General features: G+C 44.8%; 1 long non-coding RNA gene across 1 annotated transcript; it reads left to right on the top strand.

Moving 5' to 3' along the window:
- The first annotated feature begins 1289 nt into the window (after positions 1–1289).
- LOC124292014 lies at positions 1290–25769 on the top strand. Its single transcript, XR_006902342.1, has 2 exons — positions 1290–1339; positions 23714–25769. It is a non-coding gene; the product is annotated as an uncharacterized LOC124292014 (long non-coding RNA).
- Positions 25770–26067: the final 298 nt, after the last annotated feature.

Consider the following 26067-nt stretch of genomic DNA (forward strand, 5'->3'; position numbering starts at 1 on the left):
AAGATTTAGAGTCACATCGGCAATATTGCCCATGATAATGCTCGGCCGCATACCGCGATGTTGACACGAAATTTCCTTCAAAACGCTGGAATCAACGTCATGGACTGGCCATCGAGGTCCCCTGACCTTAATCCAATAGAGCACGTTTGGGATGCACTTGGAAGAAGGCTTCGTGGTCTTAGGAACCCACCTTAAAATTTGCAGGAACTTGGCGCTGCCTTGCAAGAGCAATGGCACAAAATCCCCAACCACGTGTCCACAAGCATCAGGCAGTCGATTAGGAGATGGTGTTTGGCAGTGGTGAATGCGCGGGGCGGCCATACAGGATATTGAACTGAGAAATTTCGCATTTTTATTCTTGTGACTTGACATTCTGTATACCCATGTTTTGGAACGGCGGTGTAGCCTAATGGAACTGATTATGGCACTGTCAGTGTATCGAGTATATCACACAAATCTCAGCAATGAAATAATAACAATTTAACCATCTTACCATCTCTTGTTCTTTTAAAGTGCTCTGAAGAAAATATGTGAAGTTTCTTGTTTGACTGAGTATATTTTCATTAGTACCTCGACTACCACAGTACATCACACAACTACCATCACTGCAAGGTGTCCAACTAATTTCATACGTTCCTAGACTACCTCAGTACATAACACAGCTACCATCACTGCAAGGTTTCCAACTATTCTCATACATACCTCGACCACCTCAGTACATCACACAGCTACCATCACTGCAAGGTGTCCAATTATTTTCATTCGTACCTCGACTACCACAGTACATCACACAGCTACCATCACTGGAAGGTGTCCAGCTATTTTCTTACCATCTCTTGTTCTTTTATAGTGCCGTGTAGAAAGAATGTGAAGTTTCTTTTTTGACTCAATATATATATCCTAATGTCTGATAAACGAGATTGTGATTACATGGTTCCCATTTGATTTTGCATGTGTACCAGACCTTCACAGACGCCCGGAGCCGATGATGAAGGAAGCCAACAGAATTACGAGACTCTGGAACTGCCATTTATAGGTATAGCACCATTATTATATATATATATCCCAGTGGAGCAGGTCATGCCGATCAGTACCGAGAACATCGGGTGTCCTCACTGATTTTCAGCGATACAGTCATATAATCTCCACCGCTGGTTTGCTAAATACACAATGCAATTTATTTCGGGAGCCAAATTTAGGAAAGACGTTTTTAGCCAGAACAATGTCAGCTTTAAGAAAAATTTTGTCTGGTATTTTTGCCTTTGGCAAATGAGTTTGTTTTATGTTCCAGCTGCTGCTGAGGAGAGGTACTGCGCAATTGGAACGATCCCAAGCAATGGTAATGAACATAGCTTTATAAATTTGCAGATATTTTACGTCCCATCTGACATCGATCAGCTATATAGCGGCAAGCACAACACATTAGAAAAAATGAAAGCAATACATCTAAAATGTGGGATGCAGATCTACTGCAGCAGTAACTGGACTAACCACTCTTGGAAATTGCAGTGCCTATGAAATGTACTTCCCGTGAAGATCCAGGTTAGACTTGACCTTCAGCAACCCATGCTAGTCGTGAGGGGCGACTAAAGGATCGGGTGGTCATGCTTGCTGTCTTGGTTGACACATGTATCCCTGTAGAGTGTATCCACGCTCACGCTGTTGATCACTGGATTGCCTGATCCAGACTCGATTATTTACAAACCACTGAAACAATAGCTGTAATATTCCTGAGTGCCACGTTGAACAAGAAACAAATACACGTATGTTACATATTGAGTTCAGAACTCAAACAACTGTATCGCGACCAACCAGTCTTGGAGCTTGCAGTGACTGTGAATTCTACACAGTAGCCTGGAGACGAAGTCTTTACCCAACAGGCAATAGCCACATATATACACGATGGATGGGACGCATCTTATCTCAAGATACATTGTTATATATAACTATTTCTACTGTGGAGTCAACCCGTTTAGATCCGGGTTGGTTTTCAGCAACCCATGTTTGTCGTAAGAGGCGACTAATTGCATTCGGATGCCAGGTTTGCTGCTTTGGTTGTTTAGTTGATTATCAAAATGTTAAGCCACTTCTACTCCTTCAGACATTGGCATCATAGCAAACTGTAAGCCTTTCACAATAACATACTACGACATAACGAAGTGTGAAGAAACAGGTAATTATGTGTCTGACAGGTACCAAGTAATCGTGTGTCTGACAGGTATGAAGTAGTTATGTGTTTGACAGGTGGAATGTGATTATGTGTCTGACAGGTACCAAGTACATGTGTGTCTGACAGGTACCAGGTACGTGTGTGTCTGACATGTACCAGGTACTTGTGTGCCTGACAGGTACCAGGTACTTGTGTGTCTGACAGGTACCAGGTACTTGTGTGCCTGACAGGTACCAGGTACTTGTGTGTCCCTGACAGGTACCAGGTACTTGTGTGTCGTACAGGTACCAGATACTTGTGTGCCTGACAGGTTCCAGGTACTTGTGTGTCTGACAGGTACCAGGTACTTGTGTGTCTGACAGGTAATAAGTTATAATATGTTTGACAGGTACCATGTGATGATGTGTTTGACAGGTACCATGTGATGATGTGTCTGACAGGTACCAGGTACTTGTGTGCCTGACAGGTACCAGGTACGAGTGTGCCTGACAGGTAACAGGTACTTGTGTGTCGTACAGGTACCAGATACTTGTGTGCCTGACAGGTTCCAGGTACTTGTGTGTCTGACAGGTACCAGGTACTTGTGTGTCTGACAGGTAATAAGTTATAATATGTTTGACAGGTACCATGTGATGATGTGTTTGACAGGTACCATGTGATGATGTGTCTGACAGGTTCGAGGTACTTGTGTGTCTGACAGGTAATAGGTACGAGTGTGCCTGACAGGTAACAGGTACTTGTGTGCCTGACAGGTACCAGGTACGAGTGTGCCTGACAGGTAATAGGTAATAATATGTTTGACAGGTACCATGTGATAATGTGTCTGACAGGTTCCAGGGGCGGTTGGGTAGCCTAGTGGTTAAAGCGTTGGCTCGTCTCGCCAAAGACCAGGGTTCGAATCCCCACATGGGTACAATGTGTGAAGCCCATTTCTGGTGTCCCCCGCCGTGATGTTGCTGGAATATTGCTAAAAGCGGCGTAAAACCAAACTCAGTCAGTCAGTCTGACAGGTTCGAGGTACTTGTGTGTCTGACAGGTAATAGGTACGAGTGTGCCTGACAGGTACCAGGTACTTGTGTGCTTGACAGGCACCAGGTACTTGTGTTTCTGACAGGTAATAGGTAATAATATGTTTGACAGGTACCATGTGATAATGTGTCTGACAGGTTCCAGGGGGGGTTGGGTAGCCTAGTGGTCAAAGCGTTGGCTCGTCACGCCAAAGACCCAGGTTCGAATCCCCACATGGGTACAATGTGTGAAGCCCATTTCTGGTGTCCCCCGGCGTGATGTTGCTGGAATATTGCTAAAAGCGGCGTCTGTCAGTCTGACAGGTTCCAGGTACTTGTGTGTCTGACAGGTACCAGGTACTTGTGTGTCTGACAGGTACCAGTTACTTGTGTGCCTGACAGGTACCAGGCAATTGTGTGCCTAACAGGTACCAGGTTATAATATGTTTGACAGGTGCCATGTGATAATGTGTCTTACAGGTGCGAGGTAATTACGTTTCTTACATGAACCAAGTATTATGTGCCTGACAGGAATCAGATAATTATGTGTCTGACAGGTATCAGGTGATAATGTGTCTGACAGGTACAAGGGATTTATTTGTCTGACAGGTACCGAGTAATCGTGTGTCTGACAGGTACCAAGTAATTATGTATCTGACTAGGACCATGTCATTGTGTGTCTGACAGGTACCAGGTAATTATGAGCATGACAGGTACGCGGTAATTTGGTGTTTGACACGTACCAGGTGATTATGTGTCTGACTTTGTGAGCCTCATACCTGTTCTTGTGGGTCACTCTACCAAATCAAGTTAACAAGCTATACCATGCATGATATATACTCGGCGTCTTTAATGAAGGGTCAAGCTATTGGTAACACTATTTCTTAAAAATGTAAAATCTTCGTTTTTGTTTGAAGTATATCCAACTGAATGTTTTACAAACTTTGTTAACAGCATGGGAAAACACATCGGGCCGTCGAAATGTCATTATTACGTTCTTTAACGTTCTGTTACAAACGGCACAATTGCGGTCCGAGACCAAGTCCAACAAAAGCCGTTGTAAAGCCTTATTTGCTAAATAAAGCTTTTGTCAGGCCCTTAGATCTCGCCGCCATTGTGTATACCAGTTTTTGAATCCCGAATTAACTTCCTGGTCGCCCGTGGCACTATTGTGTCACTATGACCGCGAACTAGCACTTTCCTGATCATGTGCCCACCCTATGTCGTGTTGACCTCAATGAAACAGTTTAACGTGAATCTCCTATGATTTCTTTGGTTTTCGTAATGAAGGCTTGCTGGGCTTGTTGTTTCCCCTGTTCTATGTACTTTTTTTTCTCGTCTTCGCTGATAGCAGGCTTACGAGACTTGGACCCGATTTCTTGTTTCATCTTACGGTACTTGTCGAGTTCAGAGAGGATTGAACGAAATTCCTCCTCTGAGATCTTACTGTCAGTGAGTGCTGTGGAAATACACTCACTTACCGTGTTCAGCTTTGCTTCGGCCAGAACCCTGACCTCGTCGTGTTTCAATGCCTTACAATGCAGGCTGCGGGATGCAAACTTAAACGCCAACCCTACCACCCCTACAACCCCAGCTGTTATTTCAATACCTAGCACTATAGGAATGAGTTCAGGGGAGAGCACCTGGTCGCGGTAAGCAGCAGCTGTGAGGTTTCCACAGATGAACAGGAGTTGGGAACGGTTGTTCCCACAGAAAGAACCCCACACCATGCAACTTCCGCCCCCGAATCTGTCGACTTCCTGTACACAACATTGGGCATACCGTTCATGACGTCGTCTCCAGACTCTATGCCTGCCGTCCGCGAATCTGAGGGTAAACCTGGATTCATTGCTAAAGACGACTCGTTTCCAGTCTCTCTGGTTCCATCGGAGGTGACGTTGGGCCCATTGCAGACGTTGATGTTGATGAAACGGCGTCAATATTGGCCCACGATAAGGACGTCGAGAATGGAGATTGGCAGCCTGCAACCGATTTCGAATGGTCTGTGAGAACATTCGACCTCTAAACATCTCAGCTCTGGTTCGTGTAGCCTGCAGAAATCTGTCACGTAGGTGACGTAGGACGATTTGACGGTCTTCTGCTCGTGACGTCACACGTGGACGACCCGACCTTGGGCGATCAGAAGTGGTGCCAGTTTGTTGTAGACGACCTCGCAAGTCATACACAGTACGACGGCTGCATCCCATTGCTCTTGCGACATCAATAACTGATGTTCCCGCTTGCAACATGCCAACGGCAAGTTCACGTTGCACATTTGACAATCGTGGCATTTCAAGTACCGTTAGAACTGTGGTTTAAAAGTGTTTTTTTCAATTCTTGAGGCCAATGCAAACACGGGCATATGAAGAAAACTTCGATGCGAAGATCACATGATCAACTGCACGTGCAAAACCTGATTTGGCACTAACATCATTTGCACGAAGAATAGATGGGTTTGAGTGGGATTTGCTAACGTTTCTCTAGAGTCGAAAGATAGGGATCCCATTTCGGATACATAGATGTATCATCAGAAAAAAATTATTCATTATTTTTCAAATTACATTTTGTGAAGTTTCTTTTTTGACTCAGTATATTACGAGATATTTTCCAATTGTTTTTCTGATAGTAGTTCAGGGGTGCACCTCACCCCCATGAAGTGTATGTTGTTGGGTAAGAAGATCGTGGTGAGTGATATCGTGTCTTCCAAGGTCACGACGACCCCCTGCACACCCACCCGCACGTTAACAGCGCAAACGTGATACTGGTGCCGTTTCACCCACCGGAGTTTGTTTCCCTTCACGACTTCGACTTCGTCCTGCGATGGTTCCCCTAGGTAGACTTGGATGACCAGCGTTGAATTTGCTGGTAGACCTTCCAGGATTTTGACCACGCCTTCGAATTCAGACACCAACCGCAATCCCATGTTTTGCACCCCGGGCCTGCTCGACAGCATGTGGGCTGCCATACTGGAGAGTGGGCTGATCATTATGCTATGCTTCTGCTCCGGGACGTAAGCCACGAGCAGGGTTCCGTTGTTCACAACTTTGTTTAGGTAGTTGTCTTTGTTCTCCGTGAACACGTAGGGGGAGCCGAGACTAATGTTGAGAAACCAGTCAACTTGAGCAGGTAACAACACCCACTTGTTGTCGACGGTGAAAACAAGGGCATACTGCTTGTTTCGGGCGATGGCCGTCATGTTGCTCTCGACACCTTCTAGGTTGAGCAGTTTGCCTCCGAACGATGGGTATACAGTCTATCTATCATCACCGATGCGGACTAGGTCGAACCAAGTGTTGAGGGCCGCTCCTGAGACATCTACTTTATCACTTAGGGTTCTACCGATGGAGGGGACTTAAACGCGTTTGTAAATGCTGTTTTTAAGCTGCAAGGCGTACAGTTTACCATCTACTCCGGGGTCGTCGAATCCGCGTGTGTCCCCGAGTTCGGAGATCCCCACATTAATGCATTTGTTCAACTTCATTTCGGGACCTTGTGTGCTAGTCATTTTATGTGCAGCGTTATGCTGATGTATCCTATATTCACAGGATTATGCTTTATATCTAAAACCGATATTACCAACTCAGGGATGGTGTCCCGAGTTAACCTCTTGTACAGCCGCGATGAAAACGACTCGGTTCTGCCGTCGTTGTACTTCTCCGTCTTCACCGGTACGTCTCTCAGTATCATGGAAGGGTGACCAACTTGAATGTTGTCCGTCGTGCTCAGCTGACCGAGATGAATGCACAGCTCTCGGTATGGTACTAGGTCGGATAACTTCGTGCCTGTGACGGTAGTTGTGGGTTTTATCTCGTCCGGCGACATCCCGAGTGTCCTCGCAAATGGTCGGCCGAGCCTCAAGGGGTTTATTCCGTTGTTGGTTAACACCACTGTGCCGTTTGAATCGTTCATCTTGAGTTCAGCTCCCAAGGGCTTGAAGACCTCGTCGCTTAGTTAGCACATGCTGTAGTAGCCGACGGTTATCTGGTTGCGAGCACCACTGACGAACAGCTTATTATTGCTGGCGTTGATGTTAGTCCATCGCGGCAGGTAGGTGATATCGCAGAGTGTGACTTCGAGTTGACCCGACGTGTTATCGATCACGTGCATCAGCTGAACGGCCTCACCGCCCATTATTCCTGGAAGTGTTACATACATGTTAGAGTATATACAGTGTACTCTGTCAATACCGGCATCAGTAAGGACCAAATAAAAATGCTGGTTTTGACAGAGTGTCAGTTTAGGTTCGCTTACGACGCCTGCGCACACGGAAGTTCGCTGTCGTACTGTCACTTTAGCATTAACAAGATGTTTGAATAAGAAACAAGGCAGTGTATGAATGCACATTCATGTTGTTTAGATCAAATAAAAATGTCTGAAATCTCTTATTAAATTTCAGCTGATCATATATTATCGGCAGAATTAAAATTATAAACTATTATTGAAAACAACGAATTTTGTTTATGCTTCGGCAGCGGGTCTACAATAGCATTGTCAAAGAGCAAAGTAACGATTTTTCAAACATCGAGGGAATCATTAAATAAATTGAAATCAACAATAAAATTCATAAAAGTTGTCAAACGTACATATAAAATTACTATTGCCATACTTTTGTGCAATCATGCAATGTAAGTCAAGTCACTGACAAGTTACATCTCGGCTTTCACCACCTCCGTCTTGACGCCCGGACACGATGCTTAATGTGAAAATATATGCATGAAGCATTTTTGTCATAGGCCATAACCTAGCACGAAATGTCCAATACGTTCCATAATTTACGTACAGGTAGCGATGTCTTTCTTAATATGTTCAGAATAGCATTATTTTACCCAAAACCTTTCGTCTTAATCTAAAGGTGTTCGTTTACGAGGGCGGTATCCATTTCCATAATATGATTGGCTGCTTAGGTCACGTGTCTGATTTTGACCAATCACGAACCTTATAAGCAGAGTGTAGTGAAAAAAGCGTCGTTAGAAACCAATCTTTATCCAATAAAATCGCTTCTTACAAATGTGAAAATACTCTCGGCAAGAGTACAGTGATATTGTTGATGTTCAGAGCTTTCGAACGATACCCGCCATCAAACGATTCGCCTCTATGTAAGTGACACGTGCCACTCACTAATTAACAAGAAACTGAATGACACTTCCCGTTTCTGAATAATCTCGGGAGTCACAGCAAATTGTGTTGTTACATCATTTGGACCTAATTGCATCAAAGGGTTACGCCGTCTTTCATGTGCCGGTTTTTACAGATTCGTTTTCATAACAACTTGTTCGTTGGGACTGAAAAACAATGCCGATATCCTGAATAGACAGATGCCGATGTTTACAGAAGTTTCTAAAAGATAATAACGTGCATTTCTGCCGGGACTAAAATTTTGTGCCGATGTAGACAGAGTGCCGGTGTTTACAGAGGCCGGTATTGACAGAGCCCACTGTATACACATTATATAATACTTTAAAAATGTACAACCCAGGAGGAGAATCCTCCCAAGGAGTATTTTCCCCTCCGGGAGACGTAAGCAGCTCCGACTTCATGGACACGAGCCTTAAAACAGCTTTTATCGACATCTTCGAGAACTACATTCTTACCGTCAGTAACGCTCAGGTGGTGGTAAACTGGAATCGAAACCCAATGCAGTTGTGGCAGAACCAACTCAACTTCGCCGAATGGTGTGCGACGACAGGGTCGGGTGTGACACTAGACTATGGCACAGACGAACTGAGTAAGGCAGTCACCTCGTTTCATATCTGTTATCAGACGAGACGGATTTTGAAGGAAATAAGTGCTCCCCTACCACAATATACAGCTTGGAGCATGATCGATAACCCGTACGATCGGCGCGCATACGAACGTATTTGCGGGGAGTTCATGATCCCAACGAATCAAGACTTTCGCCTCCCCGGGATGAACCACAGGTTAGGTAAGCTCTACACTTACTTCTATAAATCCAAGACGTTTAGACTCGCGTATACGGACGGTAGGTATATACCCGGGTACCATAAGTTTACGGGGCCCACAACGAAAGAGCAGATTCATGTCTCGTACATCAAACAAACCGACCCTGGAGCAGCAACTGCCTGGGCGACGATGATATCAAAAACATCGTGGGGGTTCTCTCGTGCTGGCACCATCCGCTTGAACGATTCTATTCGAACATACGTGTGGGCTGTGCTGGGGTATCAACACGGGTATCAACGTCAGCCACGTCCCCGCTCCCATGACCGGTAAAACGGGCATAGTTGTACCTCCCCCCGGAGCCTAGGGTTCAACCCACACACCCACAGCCCCAACCCCAACACGTGCAGGCGTCCAATCAGCAGCACATCGACCGTAAAACAGCGCTGGTGGTCGGGGGGATTGCGGTCGGTTTGGGGCTCATTTGGTTAAAAATTCCTTAGCTGCTACATACACCAGACCCGCCAGAGCATGCCAGGCGGGGCTTCGGCGGCCTTACCAGCGAGTTTAGCCAGGGCCTCCCCGAGTGATTTCATATGTTTTTTTACCCAGTCTCCAACATCACCACCTGGTGTGGGTGTTGGGGTGCCACCACCCCCGAGGCCGCCAGCAGGCATCAGCGACACGACCAGGGTTGATATGATGAAGCCCAATGCAGTCAGAATGCTGGTGATGGTGATGCCTTGCTCTCGGAAGAGGATTCGGATCCTGTTGGCTAACGTGGTGTCTTCATTCAGGACTTGATCGATGGTTTCCCGCACGTGGCTGATCTGGGATTGAAGCTCTTCCGGTTCGATGAAGCGGCTTCCAACCGAGTCTGCCTCTCGTCTTGTAAGTCCCGCAACCGTTTTTTGATGATGGCTTTCATATCCTCGTCTTCCGTTTCGTTGAGTTATATTATCTCGCGAGCGATCTGCTCATCAATTTCGTTCAGTTTCCCAATGTTGTTAACGAGTTCTCCGAATACACGTTTCACGGCTTCGTTTAGGCCATACAGTTCCCTCAAGGGAAATTCTAACCCGGGTAAGGGTTTGTCCCAGTATGTGGCCAATATTTTTTCGAGACTGTCTGGTGTTTCTTTAGCACGTTGGAGCATATCACCTTCACCGCTGGGTTCGACCCTGGCTGCTTGCAGATCTTGGACGACCTCCTGGGGATGGACTTAAGGTCGTGCGCCCCCGTAATCTTTGAAGTTTAGTTCATCACGTATAAAGTAAACCTTATGGTCCTTTTTTAATCCCGACAAGGCATACAGTTCTCCATTTTTCTTTGTGATATTGATCTACGGGCGAGCCTTCAATCGCAGCTTGCCCTTCTTATCGATACAAAATTTGGAATAGGATCGCCACGACGGCTTGATGTTGTCTCTCTTTTCAACTGCGTTGTAAAAATCGTCGACGGCAGACTTTACAAGTTCAGCGCTTAAGAGGCGTCCGAGCCCCAAGGGGTTGTTCATGAATGAGGTTTCTCCTCGCAGCCCGTCAGCTTTACGAGTTCAGCGCTTAAGGGGTTGTTCGTGAATGAGGTTTCCTCCTCGCCGACCGTCTATCACTCCCAATATCATCCATCGGGATGTCATCGCCGCCTTCAGACATATTTAAATTATTAAACTTATATATTCTATCTATATAACAATGAATTGTAGGAAACTAGATCCTTTCCGAAGATTAATAGAGCCTCTAGGCGTCAGAGCCGTGCGTCAGTCGTCGACCATCACCAACAATCCCAGCAAGATAGACCAGAACCAAACGCTGCTGGTTAGATTCCCCAACCTGGATGAAAATGACCTAATCGTGCCAGGCACGGTTCGACTGACGTTCAACCTCACGTTTACCTCCGACAACGACAAACGCGAGCTCGTGCGGAACGTTGGTAGGGCCATCATCAAGAAAACCACCATCAAGATCAGCGGTAACAAGGTGCTGAGCATCGACGACAGCGACGTGTTTCACTGCTGAGGGGACCTCTGGAAAAGCGAGGGAGAATGCGTCAATGACGAGTACCAAGGCATTTGCAAATCAACTCAGTTGCGCATGGGGTACGGCTTCACGGCAGACCAGCTAGACAAGATCTCGGCCGGTGAAAAGGCCATCGCCCAAGCGTACGGGAGCCGGTTCTGCGTACCACTCGACTTCGAGTTGCTCACGGGACACGTGCCGTTTTACCAGGCCGCGCTGGGTGATAGGCTTGAATACGAGCTCACGTTTAATGACTACAGCAAAGTCGTGTGTATGCTGAACGGTGATGAGGCCAGTAACGCCATCGACAACATTCTTTCTGGAGTTCGACATGGTTACTAACCCAGAGCTGGCCAGGCAGGTTAGAAACCAGTACTCGGGGAAGGTGGCAATCCTGTACGATAGGGTCCTGCGGCATAGAACGATAATACGGGATAAGAGCGACACTGTGTTGAACGTCAACCTTAACGTGCTGGCGTGATCGATGAAAGGCATCCTGGTCGTCCCCGTGGAGGATTACGGGCCGTTCCGAAGGGATAGCGAGAAGTTTTTCAACCCCGAGATTGAAAAGGCGGAGGTGACCATTGAGGGCGTGCCCAACCAGCTGTTCATGAGGGCATACCAGCAGTGGGATGAGATAAAAAAGCTACCGGCTATCAAACAACACCCACACATAACCAAGGACCTGGACCTATCAGATCGGGGAATACCTGACCACCAAGTACGTGCTATGGTTGGACATGCCATCCACAGATGACGATAAATTACAACGGCAGTGAGGGGATAACCATCCACATTACAAAGAGGGCTAAACCCGCGGGCAAGTTGAAATTATATCTGTACGTGATTATGGACGTGCAACTTAATATAGACAATGGGAGATTCATGCAAGCCATCTGCTGATTTGCCTGGCGGCAAACCATCTATTGATTTGCCTGGCGGCAAGCCATTTGTTGATTTGCCTCACGACCCGCACTGCGCCATAGTGTGTTGGCAGGCAGGCTGTGGGAAGACCGTTTTCGTGTTGGATATGCTGGAGGAGTACTACCGGGATGTGTTCGACAATATCGTTATCATGTGCCCTACTCTGCACATGAATAGAACGTACACGGAAAGACCCTGGGTGATGACGGACCCGGACGTACACAGAGTCGACCTGGGAACACGTCTGCAGGATTGGTTGAAGGCTTATCACAACAAATTTGAGGTAGAGTCGACACTGTTCATACTGGACGACTGCAGCGCTAATCGAGAGATAACAAAAAAGAGAGACATGCTATCGTACCTGGCCTTCTCCGGCCGGCACGCAAAGCACAGCGTCTGGGTGCTGACGCAGAAATTCAACTCGGTGTTGAAAGACATCAGGGAGCAGACGCGATGGGTGGCTTTATTCCACTGCAAGGACAGGGATTCTTTCGAGGAGTGCTTGAGAGAGAACGATGTGATGAACAAACTAGAACGGGACCGGGTGAAGAAACAGCTAGCCGAGATGAAACATGCTAAGCTCGTGCTCAAGACCGACCAACCCGTGGACTATAGGGTGTTTTGGCTTAGCAATGCTAAGTAAATGCTAAGCAAAGCTAAGCAAAACTAAGCAAAGCTAAGCAAAAGCAAAGCTAAAGCAAATGCTTAGCAATGCTAAGGAATTATGGTTTGTGAAGTGCTCATCGTGTGCAATTTAACCTTCATCTCGCTGTGTTTCGCCTGTATCGGTTATTATATCAATAAGAATTGCTTGGTATATTATAGGATGGAGTGCAACAACCTGCTCGAACAACTGTTGGTAGAGGGTGATAAAAAAAAGGTGGTCTAGCCAACATAAGAGTAACTACAAGTGGAGCCCTCCACTGTGGTGGATTGTAGGCGCAACTGCTGCCGTGGTTTTCATGTTTTATAATAAACCACAAGCACCAACCCCACCCCCACCCCCAGCCCTAGCCCTGCAGGTAGAGGTAAACCCCATATTATGTTGTAATTAAATATATGTTTCTATATCATATACATCATGTCTGAGGGAAAAACGTTCGTAAGCGAAGCATACCACGCCTCCGTGGTCGCCAGTCTAGCCATAGGATACGCATGGTTGACCAAAAGGTGCTTAAACAACCGACTATCAAGCTCGACTTCGACTTGCAGGATATGGGCATGCTCATAATGAACCTGGGTATGGCGATGGCCACCAAGGGATCATACCGGAAAATATTTTGAAGTAAATAGAAACATATATAGGATGGCTACGATCGCTATGATGGTCGGCGGGGCGTTAGTAATTGCCCTGGCATTTTCCGGGAGTAGTTTCCTCTTCTCAAAACTACGGTAGTCGAACGCGGCCGAGATAGAGGCTGAACGAAAACGGCATAATATAGCCGTGGAGAAACTGCAAACCGCGCAAGCCAAGTACGCGAAGAAACGTATACAGAGGATCGATTACATTAACGAACAACTCCAACGTGAGAACCATGCCGTTAAAACATTCGAGAATGTTGAAGACACAGCGAGAGAATACCACCTACTAACCGGCAAACAACTCAACCAATCGAAGAGCCCACACTCGCTCAGTACTACACACCATCCCCGAGGCAAATAGGACCGGGAATTGATCTTCGTCGTGCTGGGTCTAGCAGCGACTGCGTTGATCGAAAGCAATAAGACTAGGTCCCCATATGAGTATACCAAAGATGAGACCTGCCGCGTACCGATGTCAGTACATACTTAGGGGGAAGACCGAGACCTGCGGTAGGAAATGTAGGATGGAGGGGTACTGCTGTTTTCATAGGAGGTGTTTCGTGAACTACACTCGTTCCGTGTGCGGTATTGGAGTGAAATGTCACTATTGTTTAAGTAAAGCCCACGGGGGCAAACGTAGTCAAGCACCAGCTTATCTACGAGAAGAAAAATGACTACATAAACGAATGTAGGCGCCTCCTCAGGATAGAGTTACCCAATTAGAGACTGGGTACACCTTGGTATAATAATGAATAGTCTACAGTTCGTGGAAGTCGTCGAACTGTAGTCAATCGATATCAGTTTTCAGCAGATATGAGAATACCTAGAACGCTACACGCACATGGGTTCCGGGTGGGTCGTGGATAAAATCGATAAGGTCTATCTAGACATAGCTAACTACGTACCATTCAGAGGCTGGTCGTGGATAGACTTGCCCCCCTACTACAATGCAAAACAAGCCATGGTCAACGTCAAAAACAAAGGTGATGATTGCGCGAGAGTTGGGATCAGATCAGTTTGCTTCCAGCCGACACACATTCGGACAGACTTTCGAGCTACCCCGAGCTAAACTGGGATGGCATAGCCCAACCCACCCCCATCTCCGAGTTCACCAAAATAAAAAAACAGAACGATCACAATGCCGTCAACATCTTTGGACACGAAGGTAACAAAACGATCACGCACAGGATCAGCCCAATGTTGGGGGAACCCCCACAGGAGGGCCGCTGCGTGATCAATCTACTGTAAATCAATAAAATAATGCGAGCTCCTCATTAATGCGAAAAATGCGACTATATCTGAAGCGCATTAATAAATCTCGCATTATTATATTGTCTTTTGCACTCGATATCGTCATTACTAGTATTTGGGTCACAAAGACGAACGATTGATTCACAAAATTCTTTTATTGACACAGTAACATCGACATTATATTATATCAACAAGTAAAATACATCCTGTCTACTGTCAATTACTAATACTAACAGTTGAAAGGAAAGCCGTCTTTGATCCAAACGCCCATGTGTTCGGGGAATTAAGATGTCGGATTAAATACTAGTATAGTATTTCCCATATTTTGTGAGTGTAGTCATTAGTAAGAATAGTCATTCTGGTCAACCATTTCCTGATTTGCCTCCTCGCATTAATAAATGCACGTATTTTCGTTTTCAGGTTTGCACTCGCATTATTTAATACACGTATTAGTTTGTTGATTTACAGTATTCATGATCCGGCTAGGTCATAAGTACCATTACGCATGGATAAAACACTTCAGCAGGCTGTTGCACGACCAATCGAAATACGAAGGGAAAAAACACTTTTGCGTACGATGCCTACACGGTTTCACCCGACCCGACCTGCTGGAATCCCACCGAGAGGATTGCCAAGGTGTGGGGCAGACGGCCATACGAATCGACATGCCCAAGGAAGGCGACAATATTCTAAAATTCGACAACCACCAGAACCAGATGTCCGTGCCTTACATCATCTATGCCGACTTCGAAGTCCTCGTCAAACCCGTTTAGGACGCCGCCGGCAGGGCCACACACAAAACGCAGGAGCACGAGGCCTCTGGGTTCGGATACATGATCATCCGATGTCATGGGGAAACAAACGCTCCCATGGTGTACAGGGGGCCAGACATGGCTGAAAAGTTTCTAAAGTGTTTGCAGGCAGAAGAGAAAGCCATCAGAAATGCACTGTACACTGTCGCTCCCATGCGTATGACTCAAGCCGACCGGCAAGCTCACGGCTGCAGCACTCACTGCCACGTGTGCGACGGCCTGCTGAACGGAGATTTGGTGAGAGATCACTGTCACATAACCGGGGAGTACAGAGGTGCCGCTTACAACCCGTACAACCTCACGCTCAGAGTCAACCCCAAGGCAATCAACATCCCTGTGGTCTTCCACAACTTGAGAGGGTATGACTCTTACTTGATCATGCAGGCCATCGCAAGGGTCGGCGGCAACCTGACATGCATCCCCAACAACATGGAGAGATACATCTCCTTCAGTCTGGGGGTGATGGGGTCGCCTAGTGGTTAAAGCGTTGGCTCGCCACGCCAAAAACCCGGGTTCGATTCCCCACATGGGTACAATGTGTTAAGCCCATTTCTGGTGTCCCCCCGCCGTGATATTGCTGGAATATTGCTAAAAGCGGCGTAAAACTAAACTCAGTCAGTCAGTCCTTCAGTCTGAACGGTCTGAGGTTCATCGACTCGGTTCAGTTCCTCCTGTCGTGAATCGACAGTCTGGTCAAGGCCAATGATACCTTCCCCCTCACCGATCAATACACCGATGCCGAGACTCGACCCCTGCTGATGAGGGAGGGTGTTTACCCCTACGAGTACACGGATGGTTGGACCAAGTTCGCTAAGACCCAACTACCCCCCATCAGGGAATTTTACAGCAACCTGACCAACCCGACAATCACCCAAGACGATTACTTGCACGCGATTAACGTATGGAATAAACTGGGCTGTACGAATCTGGGTGACTACCACGGCCTGTACTTGAGAACAGACGTACTCCTGCTAGCTGACGTTTTCGAGACATTTAGGAGGACGTGTTTTAAGCAGTATCAACTCGACCCCGCATGGTACTACACCAGCCCAGGTCTATCTTAGGATGCCTTGCTGAAGAAAACCAGAGTTAAGTTGGAATTGCTCACTGATTATGACATGCACTTGTTCATTGAGAAAGGCTTGCGAGTAGGGATCTCCATGGCCGCCAAACTCTACACAAAGGCCAACAATGAGTACGTCTAGGCTACGACTCGACCAATCCAACCACTCACATCCTCTACCTTGATGCCAAAAACCTGTATGGCTGGGCCATGAGCCAGTATCTACCCACAGGGGGATTCGAATGGGCATTACCCGAGATCGATGTTATGAGCATCGTGCCGGATTCGAACAAAGGCTATATCCTCGAAGTGGACTTGGAATACCCCAAGGCATTGCACACATCGCACAACAGCTTCCACCTGACCCCCGAACGTTTGAGAGATAACCCGGACTGGATGTCCGAGTACCAACATAACTTGCCAGGTGGGCGGGTGGCAGACGTTGAAAAACTCGTGCCCAACTTAATGAATAAGACCAAGTACATCGTTCACTATCGCAACCTACAGCTGTACCTGTCTTTGGGTATGAGGCTGACCAAAATACACAGAGCCCCCTGGATGGAACCCTACATCAGAATGAACACGGACCTCCGAAAGCTGGCCACCAGTGACTTCGAGAAAAACTCTACAAGCTCATGAACAACTCGGTGTTCGGTAAGACTATGGAGAACCTGAGGAAACGCGTGACCTTGAAGCTGGTTCGGTCGAAAGAGGAAGACAAACTCAGGAGACTGATAGCCAGCCAGGCATTCAACTGCCTTTTCAACTGGAGCAAGATATTCACCGACGACCTTTTGGCCCTGCACATGAAGAAGAGACACATCAAGTTCAACCGGGCCCGTTTACGTGAGGATGAGCATCCTTGATTTATCCAAACACCTGATGTACGACTTTTACTACAACGAGCTCAAAAGAGGTACGGCGACAGGTGCCCCTACCTGAGTACATAGGCTTGAGGCCCAAGATGTACTCCATCCTGAAGGCCGACAACAGTGAGATCCGAAAGGTGAAGGGGGTCAAGAAGTACGTGGTGAAACAACACATCAAACACACCAGATTCAAGGAAGCCCTGTTCAAGACCCGCACCTTCAAGCATCAGATGAACATGCTTAGAAGCGATGGGCACAGGATATACGGACTGACGATAAAGAAGACGTCCCTGTCCCTGGACATGAAGCGTTTAATAGCCATCGATGAGATCAATACGTACGCGTACGAGCATGAGAAAATTGAACCAAGAACATAAGTGTATATATACGATATCCTGTCGGGGCGACGACGATGTCACGGAACCAGAGACAGTTTGAGGCTATTTACTACAGCCCGCTTGGGTACTGGAAAGGAGCTAGCGCCGTACATCAGCTGGCCAAAATGGTGAGAAGACCCCCCGGACGAGGCCAAAGCGTGGCTTGAAAAACAAGCCCTGTGGCAAATCTATTTACCGGCACCACTCTACGTGCCTAGAAGGAAATTCGGCTTTACCGTACCCAATAACACCCACCAGACCGACCACCTGTTCCTACCCAACGACAGGAGGTACAAGTATGGCCTAACCGTCGTGGACGTGGCCATCCACTACAAAGAAGCTGAACCCTTAACCACGAAAGACTCGCCCCAGGTAGCCCGCGGATTCGAACGCATATTCAAACGCTGCCTGCTGACATGGCCAAAGAGCTGCAAGTCGACCCTGGGCGGGAGTTCATGGATGCCATGTCACAACTGCTAGCCAAACACGATACCAAGGTCAGGCGTGCCGCGGCCAGGGCTTATCGAACCAAGCCATACTCGAGATACTCGGTCTTTGGCCGAGAGCTTATTCGGGCACCAGTATGCGAGAGAGATGGTCAACCCGGGAAAAGGATCGATGGAATGGGTAGCGCGGCTACCTCAGGTGGTGTTGGCTATCAACCAGGAAACCACCCGTCTCACCGGCAAGAAACCGGCCAATGTTACTAAACTGAAATCAGTGGTGGCTGTGTCGGCTGCACCATCGTGGGGGAAGGAGAAACAGATACCCGATATGGCCCTTGTGAGGTACCTCTACCAGCCTGGAGAACACGAACGGGACACTCGGAAACGAGCCACCGATCCGATATGGTCAGTCAAAACTTACAACATAGATAAAGTGGGCATCAAAGCTGACGAGCCGAACTTGTACTACTTGAAAGATGGGCCAGGGAGAGGTTTCGTCAGAGAGGAATTATTGGTCATACTATACGGCACAATGTTGCCACCCAAGCAAAATATTTAACACTTACTGTCGAGTGATCCCAATAGTATCCTGTAACGATATAGGGTGGCCTCGTGATCAGGTTCGCTGTCATAGTGACACAATAGTGCCACAGGCGACCAGGAAGTTAACTGGGGATTCAAAACTGGTATATACAATGGCGACGATATCTAAGGGCCTGACAAAAGCTTTATTTAGGAAATAAGGTTTTACAGCAGCATTTGTTGGACTTGATCTAGGACCGCTATTGTATATACTACTTTTTTTATCCAAATGGTCAATACTGAAACCCAGCTGCCACTTAATGTCAAGGATTTGCAAGTCGCTCTTTCAAGGAAAGTGGAGGACATTACACATACACTGATGCTTTTTCACTGTCATTCACTGTTCAGGTACCTGTTTGAAATCGCAGTGTAAAATGAGACGTTTTTTTACACTTGCTGAAAGCGGTCAGGCTATGGGCCTTTTGGAATCTAGTCAAACTCCGCGGCAGATTGCTGGCCCCTTTAATGTGAGTCAGAGCTATTGGTAGACTGTGGCAGGGATTTCAAGCCAATTGGTCCAAGGAATATACACATAACGGATTTCTTAACGCAGCAGATCAATGGTTTAGTTCACAGGTGAAAACAGATTCAATTTGTCCTTCCATGATGGTAGGCAGAGGATTTATCATCGCATTGGAGGGCGAATCACAGATGCAACTGTTGCCATGCATAATTGATTTAGCCGGGTATCGTCATGGTTTGGGCAGGGGTAACTCCTACTGTACCTACTGCACTGCACGTCGTCGACGGTAATCTTAACGGAGAGCGTTATCGGGACGAGATTCCGGCTCCTATAGCAGTGCCATTCCTGCAAGCTATGCATGGCATTTATGGTCGACCCTCTTTACTGCAAGACGACAACGCTAAGCCTCATAGGGCCAGGATTGTCAGAGAATTCCTTAGGCAACAGGGTGTAAAGCGGATGGAGTGGCCAGCTCCAATTGAGCAAGCCTGGGGTGAACTAGGACGACGTGTGTACACATGCCACCCAGCACAAGTCGATCTCCCAGGACTCCGCAGAGCTCAAGTAGAGGAATGGAATGCGATTCCGCAAGTTTTCTTCATGAACTTGAAAAGGAGCTTGAGAACAAGGTGCACCTGTGTTTTGCGCGAGGAGGGTACACAAGATATTTAATGACCAAGTGCTTCATGTTTGTCATTTTCATTTTACGGGGTTGGTCTATACAACTGACGTTTGCTAGTGCTGTTTAAACTTTTTGCCTGTATGCCACGATGTGTCATGTTTGTCAACACATTAAACATTACGATGACACACTCTTAGTTCTATTATTTCTGAGAAACCTTTCTGTTTAATGCGCTATATATCATTTGACCCTTTATTAATGACGCCTAGTATATATTCTAAAATAACACAATGTTCTAGAAGCTAACCCTGCACATATCTATAGGAACTTTGGAATTGAATATGAAGAAATATCACATATAGAAACATGTAAACTGTCGGCGGTTTGGAACACAATGAATCAGATGATAAATGTAATCGGTCTCTTTCTTTCATGAGACTTCCCGATTCCCAAACGCACGCTCAAAGTGTACTCGGAACCATACAATGGACTCATTCAGATGAATTAAAAAAATAGTTTTATCGCATTTATTTATAATAATAATGATTTGTCACCAGAATTTGTTCATTTGTATACAACCACCTCCTTGTTGTAGTGGTTAGAGCGTCCGCCCAGAGAGCGGAAGGTTGCAGGCTCGATCCCCGGCCGCGTCATACCAAAAGACGTTAAAATATGGTACTTGTTGGTCCCTGTCTGGCGCTCGGCATTACTGGGTATAACAAGGACTGGTCGGCTCGGAGTTAGTATAGCTCGGAGTCTGAGCTGGGTATACATGCTTAACTGCGGCATGGTATCTCAGTGAGCTAGCACTATAAAGCCAGCTTAAGTCAGCCACACATACGCATGCACGTGGTCATATGAGCGAAATATTCTTATGACGTTAAACCTCATTTCACCTCAGCTCATTCGTTTCCTGACTGATTACTCTAGGAGGATAACTGTCAAAGAACCACATTAATTTAGTATTTGAAATATTAAAGTGTTAATTTGGGCATATATAAATTATTCAGCATTTCAAGAGTAATTTGATTAAACGGGCCCTCGTGCCGATCAGGATTCTGCAAGAATCAGAACAACGTAAGGTAGTTTGAGATCAGGTAACATACGTTTACCACAAAAATACGATATGGTAAGACCTGTGTTAAACTTATCTTATGGCGCGATATTTTGCTCGGGCACTCGATAGGGAAAAGGGTCCGGGTTAGAATATTGTTCTTCTGTAACCTATGCTTGTTATAAGAGGCGACTAATGGGATCGGGTGCTCAGGCTCGCCGACTTGGTTGACACATGTCATCGATTCCAAATTGTGCAGATCAATGCTCAAGCTGTTGATCACTGGATTGTCTGGTCCAGACTCGATAATTTACAGACCGCCGCGATATAGTTGGAATATTGCTGAGTGCGGCGTAATTCTCAATTCACTCACTCAATCACGATAGAGAAAATCAGTCAAGCCTAAGATCTCCAGGAATAGTTTATCCGTGCCATGACGACACACTAGGTGGTATCAGGTGTACTATTATATATTCAGTAAACTATTTCCATCGTGTGGTCAACCCGTGAAGATTCGGGTGAGAAGTGGATTTCAGCACCAATGCATTCGTCACCATTCGCCCCTTTCCGTAACCTAAAAAAAAGGCTCGTGCCCCTCTCGATGCATTTTATGTACTAACATACAACAAACCAACAGAACACGCGTAATGATATCCAGTGCCTTGATGAAAAAAATCTTCAGAAGTCGTTCATGGCATTATGTGGTTTTGTTTAAAATATATATATCGTCAGAACTGTGTTGTCTAAGGTGAAGCTTTTAATAAGGATAATGAGAGTTTAAAATTCACCCACGTGCAGCTCTCATGGGTCCACGTGAATGTATTCCTGTGGATGTTGCGGGCTTGTTTTGGAGATTGTACATGCGCTTTCCATCATTTTAAAATCTAATTATACTACCTATCAAAAGTTTAGACTCGCTAGCGTAAATGTAGCCACTTACTTCAGTCAACTGATCCAAACTAGATTTTCCAAAAAATACTATACAGTTTAAGGGTACTGTTTACACAGGAAATGATGTATTGTAAAACAAATTCGCAACGTTGAAAAGATTCTTGTCATGAGCTCAATAAATGATAAAACTTAGTGACAATTTGTGATTTCTTAACAAAACTTTACACCAAAACGCAGCTGTTCACATGCAGGATACTTGCACATGTTTTTCAGCAATTTGATGCATGATCATTGTGCAATTCATCTGCATAAGGTTTGCAGTTGGTTCCCTCAAGTTAGTGGAGAAATTCATCTTCGATGTAACTACATATATATATGCAGAACATATAGTAAATGTTTTAAGTGAGTTTTGATGGGTAGTATATAAATAGCTACGAGTTTCAAAACAATATATTTATACATAATAATAGAATTTAATCAGCAACTTTGGGCATATATTTGACATCTTTTAGTCTAACGTTTCTGACATAGTCTGATCTTTTTCAGCATTTTCAGTTTAAAATTCCACCAGGGGTATGGCAACAAGGTTATACGAATATTCAGTTTTAATAATATTTTTTAATAAAAGTCATTTTTGAGCAAAAAAAATCTGTTTTGGGATTTAATGTACCTGGCAAAAAATATTTTATATGCATGTTCAATAAAACAAATCCCATTTGTGATTCTTGAGCCCTGTTTAGAAATATACAAGGAGAACAGCTGGTAATAATTATGTTAGAATATGTGTGTAAAATATTTTTTCTCTTTCTTTTACTTGAATCAAAGAGGTTTATTTCGTGAAAAGAAATAATTAAATAATAAATAAAAATCCAGCAGTACAATATACGAATGCTAGTACTAGTGGAATCAAACAGGAACAGAGTTATCGTTCTTGTTTGAAGTAGTTCTGATGTTCATAAAATACTTCCAGAGGGACACGACTCGTTATTCGGCTTGTCACGGAATAACACGAGTACTAACTAGTTGGGTCACAAATGGTGTCATCGTTTCCCAATTGTGATGATCGATGCACATTGCTGTTGATCACTGAATGCATCGATCACACTATGGCATCTGGCTAAGTATCAATAACTCCAGATACATTTTCTAAAATATTCAGTTATTTTAATTCCATGTTTTTGAAATTCCTCGAAGATTTAGATCAACATATTTTCTTCAAAACATTGCATAAATTGCAAAATTATTTTGTTTAAAACTGACCTGAAAAGAATCTCTTACAATGCTGGAAGTCGGAAAGGAGTTAAGTTCTGGACAATGGCGTTCTCTGCGTCACATCAGACGTTCTGACTGATCTCTCCTGTTGTTTGGCTGACAGGTTAATTCTGATAAAAGAAATATTGCCAGCACTTCAGCTTCATCACTGATTCACATTAGTAATGTTAGTTAAATTAGCAACTTAGATTGTTAGGGGCGGTTTCCTCAAGGGAGGCTGAAGTACCGTAAAATCATTGTCCTCCTGAGAGGATACGTAAGTCCCAAAACATTCGAAGTACAATTTAATCGTCCACTTTTTACTCGTAGCATTGTTGTCATTTTAATTGTGGGTAAATTAGTCTACAAACACCAGCGGCTGAAGGGATGGTGTAAATCCAGATTGGGTCCATGCAGGTAGCAAAGGTACTGTAAGTCCCCATGGTCCCTAGTATGGTGATCTACCTTCAGTTGTTTGCGATCTGTAGCCCGTGTTTTATATTGTATTGTCTTCTTTAATTGAAATGTTTTAGTTTTACATTCATATCTTTGATCCTCTTGTATATTTACTGTCCATCGTCGACAGGTTTTACTCTTCCAAATGTTTTCATTTTTTATTGTATAAATTTTTTCGTAACGATATGGCTGGGATATTGCCGATGTAACGTTAAATATTAACTCAATCACTCACTCACACCATTTTTCCTTCGCAGATGTCATCTATGAAAACACCATCGTCACGAACTAGTCGCTCTCGTAACTATGGATACCGATATCATCACGTGACCTGGACACACATATCTGCATCAGCGATTAGTATTTACCATAGATGTTAACACCTTAATACCTTTCGGCTATGTTTACGATTTTCGGCCCCGTGCCGATTCAACAAGACCACTGCATCTTGGCTCTACCTAATTGGCTTCTCTCCCGTTGATCTCGTCTTATTGTTATCATCTTATTGTTATCATCTTATAGTTATCCTCTTATTGTTATCCTCTTATTGTCATGACATCTGACATTACGTTGATTTGTTATATGTACTCCGTGTGATGACTCATTATTCACCTGACGATGGTCAAGAAGTAATTAAAGACAATTTAACATGTTCATGTTCTTCCATGTAAATGTCCAACAATGACCATATGCGTAGCAAGTCTTGATTGTTTTAACCATTTTCATTTAATCCCACAACAATGACAACAGTTGTCAGTTACATACCTTGTAGTGATGGTCATTACTTAGTTCTCATTATACATCGCCTTTTCCTTAGAGGGAAAACCTGTCATCATTTGTTTTATGCTTGATATGTATGATGTGTACCATTTCCTGAGCAACGCAACTGGTAGTCTAGATCACCTATTTTCAGTGCCCTGTGACAATTGGCTCCCATAGCCCGTTGTCACATTTCAGTCCAGACGTCTGTGTACTTTACCGAGAACGTGTAATCTTAAATATACATAACCTATTTTACATTTCAAAACCTTCTAAAAGGCACCTTTGTCGCATGAAAACACAAGAACTCTTTCGTTTAGTTGTTCGCAGTATTTTGTAAAAGTCTATCACTCTGAAACATGATTCCACTTAATGTCTCACTGACAAAAACGTTGACTTAACATAGGTCAAAGAAAGGTTGGTTGGAAAAGCAACACAAGAAGCCTTGTTCGATGTTTCATAAGGGTTTGTCAGATGTTGGCACAAGTTGCTACCTCTTTTTCATTGTGTGTGGTTATATGCTCATGACCTTCCAGTTAAATGTCAGCTATTAACCTCAGTACACAGCAATATATTCCCACGTCATTTTAGTCATTGTCCACAGCAGTTTTGTAATGTAATGATGTATAGTGCACCCTGGTTATAATGTCCCTGGTTATAGTGCCACCCTTGAAATAATGCCACATGTTTGCCAGAACGGATTTCCTGCCTTTATAACACCCTGGTTATAATGCTCCTGGTTATAATGCCTAACTGGATATAATGCCATTTGCCAATGTTTCTTGGAAGAAGCGTCATTTTTCCCTGGTTATAATGCCAATTACATTGGCTGTATGTAGTATACATACCTAAATTGGTTACTTGACATGACCCAAATTAATTGGACAAACTCATTAATGCTTTAAGTAGTCAACACATGTGACAATACACTTCCTGCCATCTACAACAAGTCACTTCCAGTCCCAAGATGCTGGGATTATCCAGTCATTTAAGGCCTGTTTGAGAGATGAGCTCAGTGACCCTGTTGACAATGGCGTACCACCAACCATCCTGTTGAGGTATTACCTGGTTACAAGACCCTCCTGGATATAATGCCATATATGGACCACCAAACGGAGGCATTCTAATTAGAAACAGGGTATAACTTTCCACAACATTTTTCAATTTAATGACGTACATATTAAAGTTAACATTATATTCGTTTTTTATCCCTTTGGTGGAGCTTGTTATCCTTTTTTCTGTATGATATTATATATATATATATATATTTCTTCTATCATGAAAAGGTGGACCTGTTTAGTATCCCGATTATGTAGTGATATTGTATCGTTCTGAAACTCATTTCTATTGTTGACCAAAAAATACCGACCACCCCGTAAAAAAAAACAAAAAAAATCTCAGCATGAACACGAGGTCTCATACAGGTTGATTGGATGTTAAAGCATTCACATTTATGATTTCCCATGAAGTGTCTTTACCTATATTTGCCCATATACTTTTATTTCATTCCTCAAAAATCATTATTGGATTAATAAGTAAAGCTTCTGTCATTTTTTTCGATGTTTGTTTGTTATTTAACGCTGTATCAGCAAAATTGAGGCGGTCTGTTAATAACCGAGTCTGAACCAGACAGTCCAGAGATTTAAATCCTGCGCATGAACAATTGGAATACGATGACATGTATCCATCAAGTCAGGTATCTTGACCACCCAATCGCGTCAGTAAAGCATGGTTGGCTTAAGACTTTGACCCGCCTCCGTCATCGTATACGATGTCCCATCCATCTTTGATACATACTGTCAATATATACGATGTCACACGCATCTCTCACACATACCGTCAATACATACGA

Source organism: Haliotis rubra, unplaced genomic scaffold, assembly GCF_003918875.1.
Source record: "Haliotis rubra isolate DU_JTF1 unplaced genomic scaffold, ASM391887v1 Scf1133, whole genome shotgun sequence".
NCBI lineage: Eukaryota > Metazoa > Mollusca > Gastropoda > Lepetellida > Haliotidae > Haliotis > Haliotis rubra.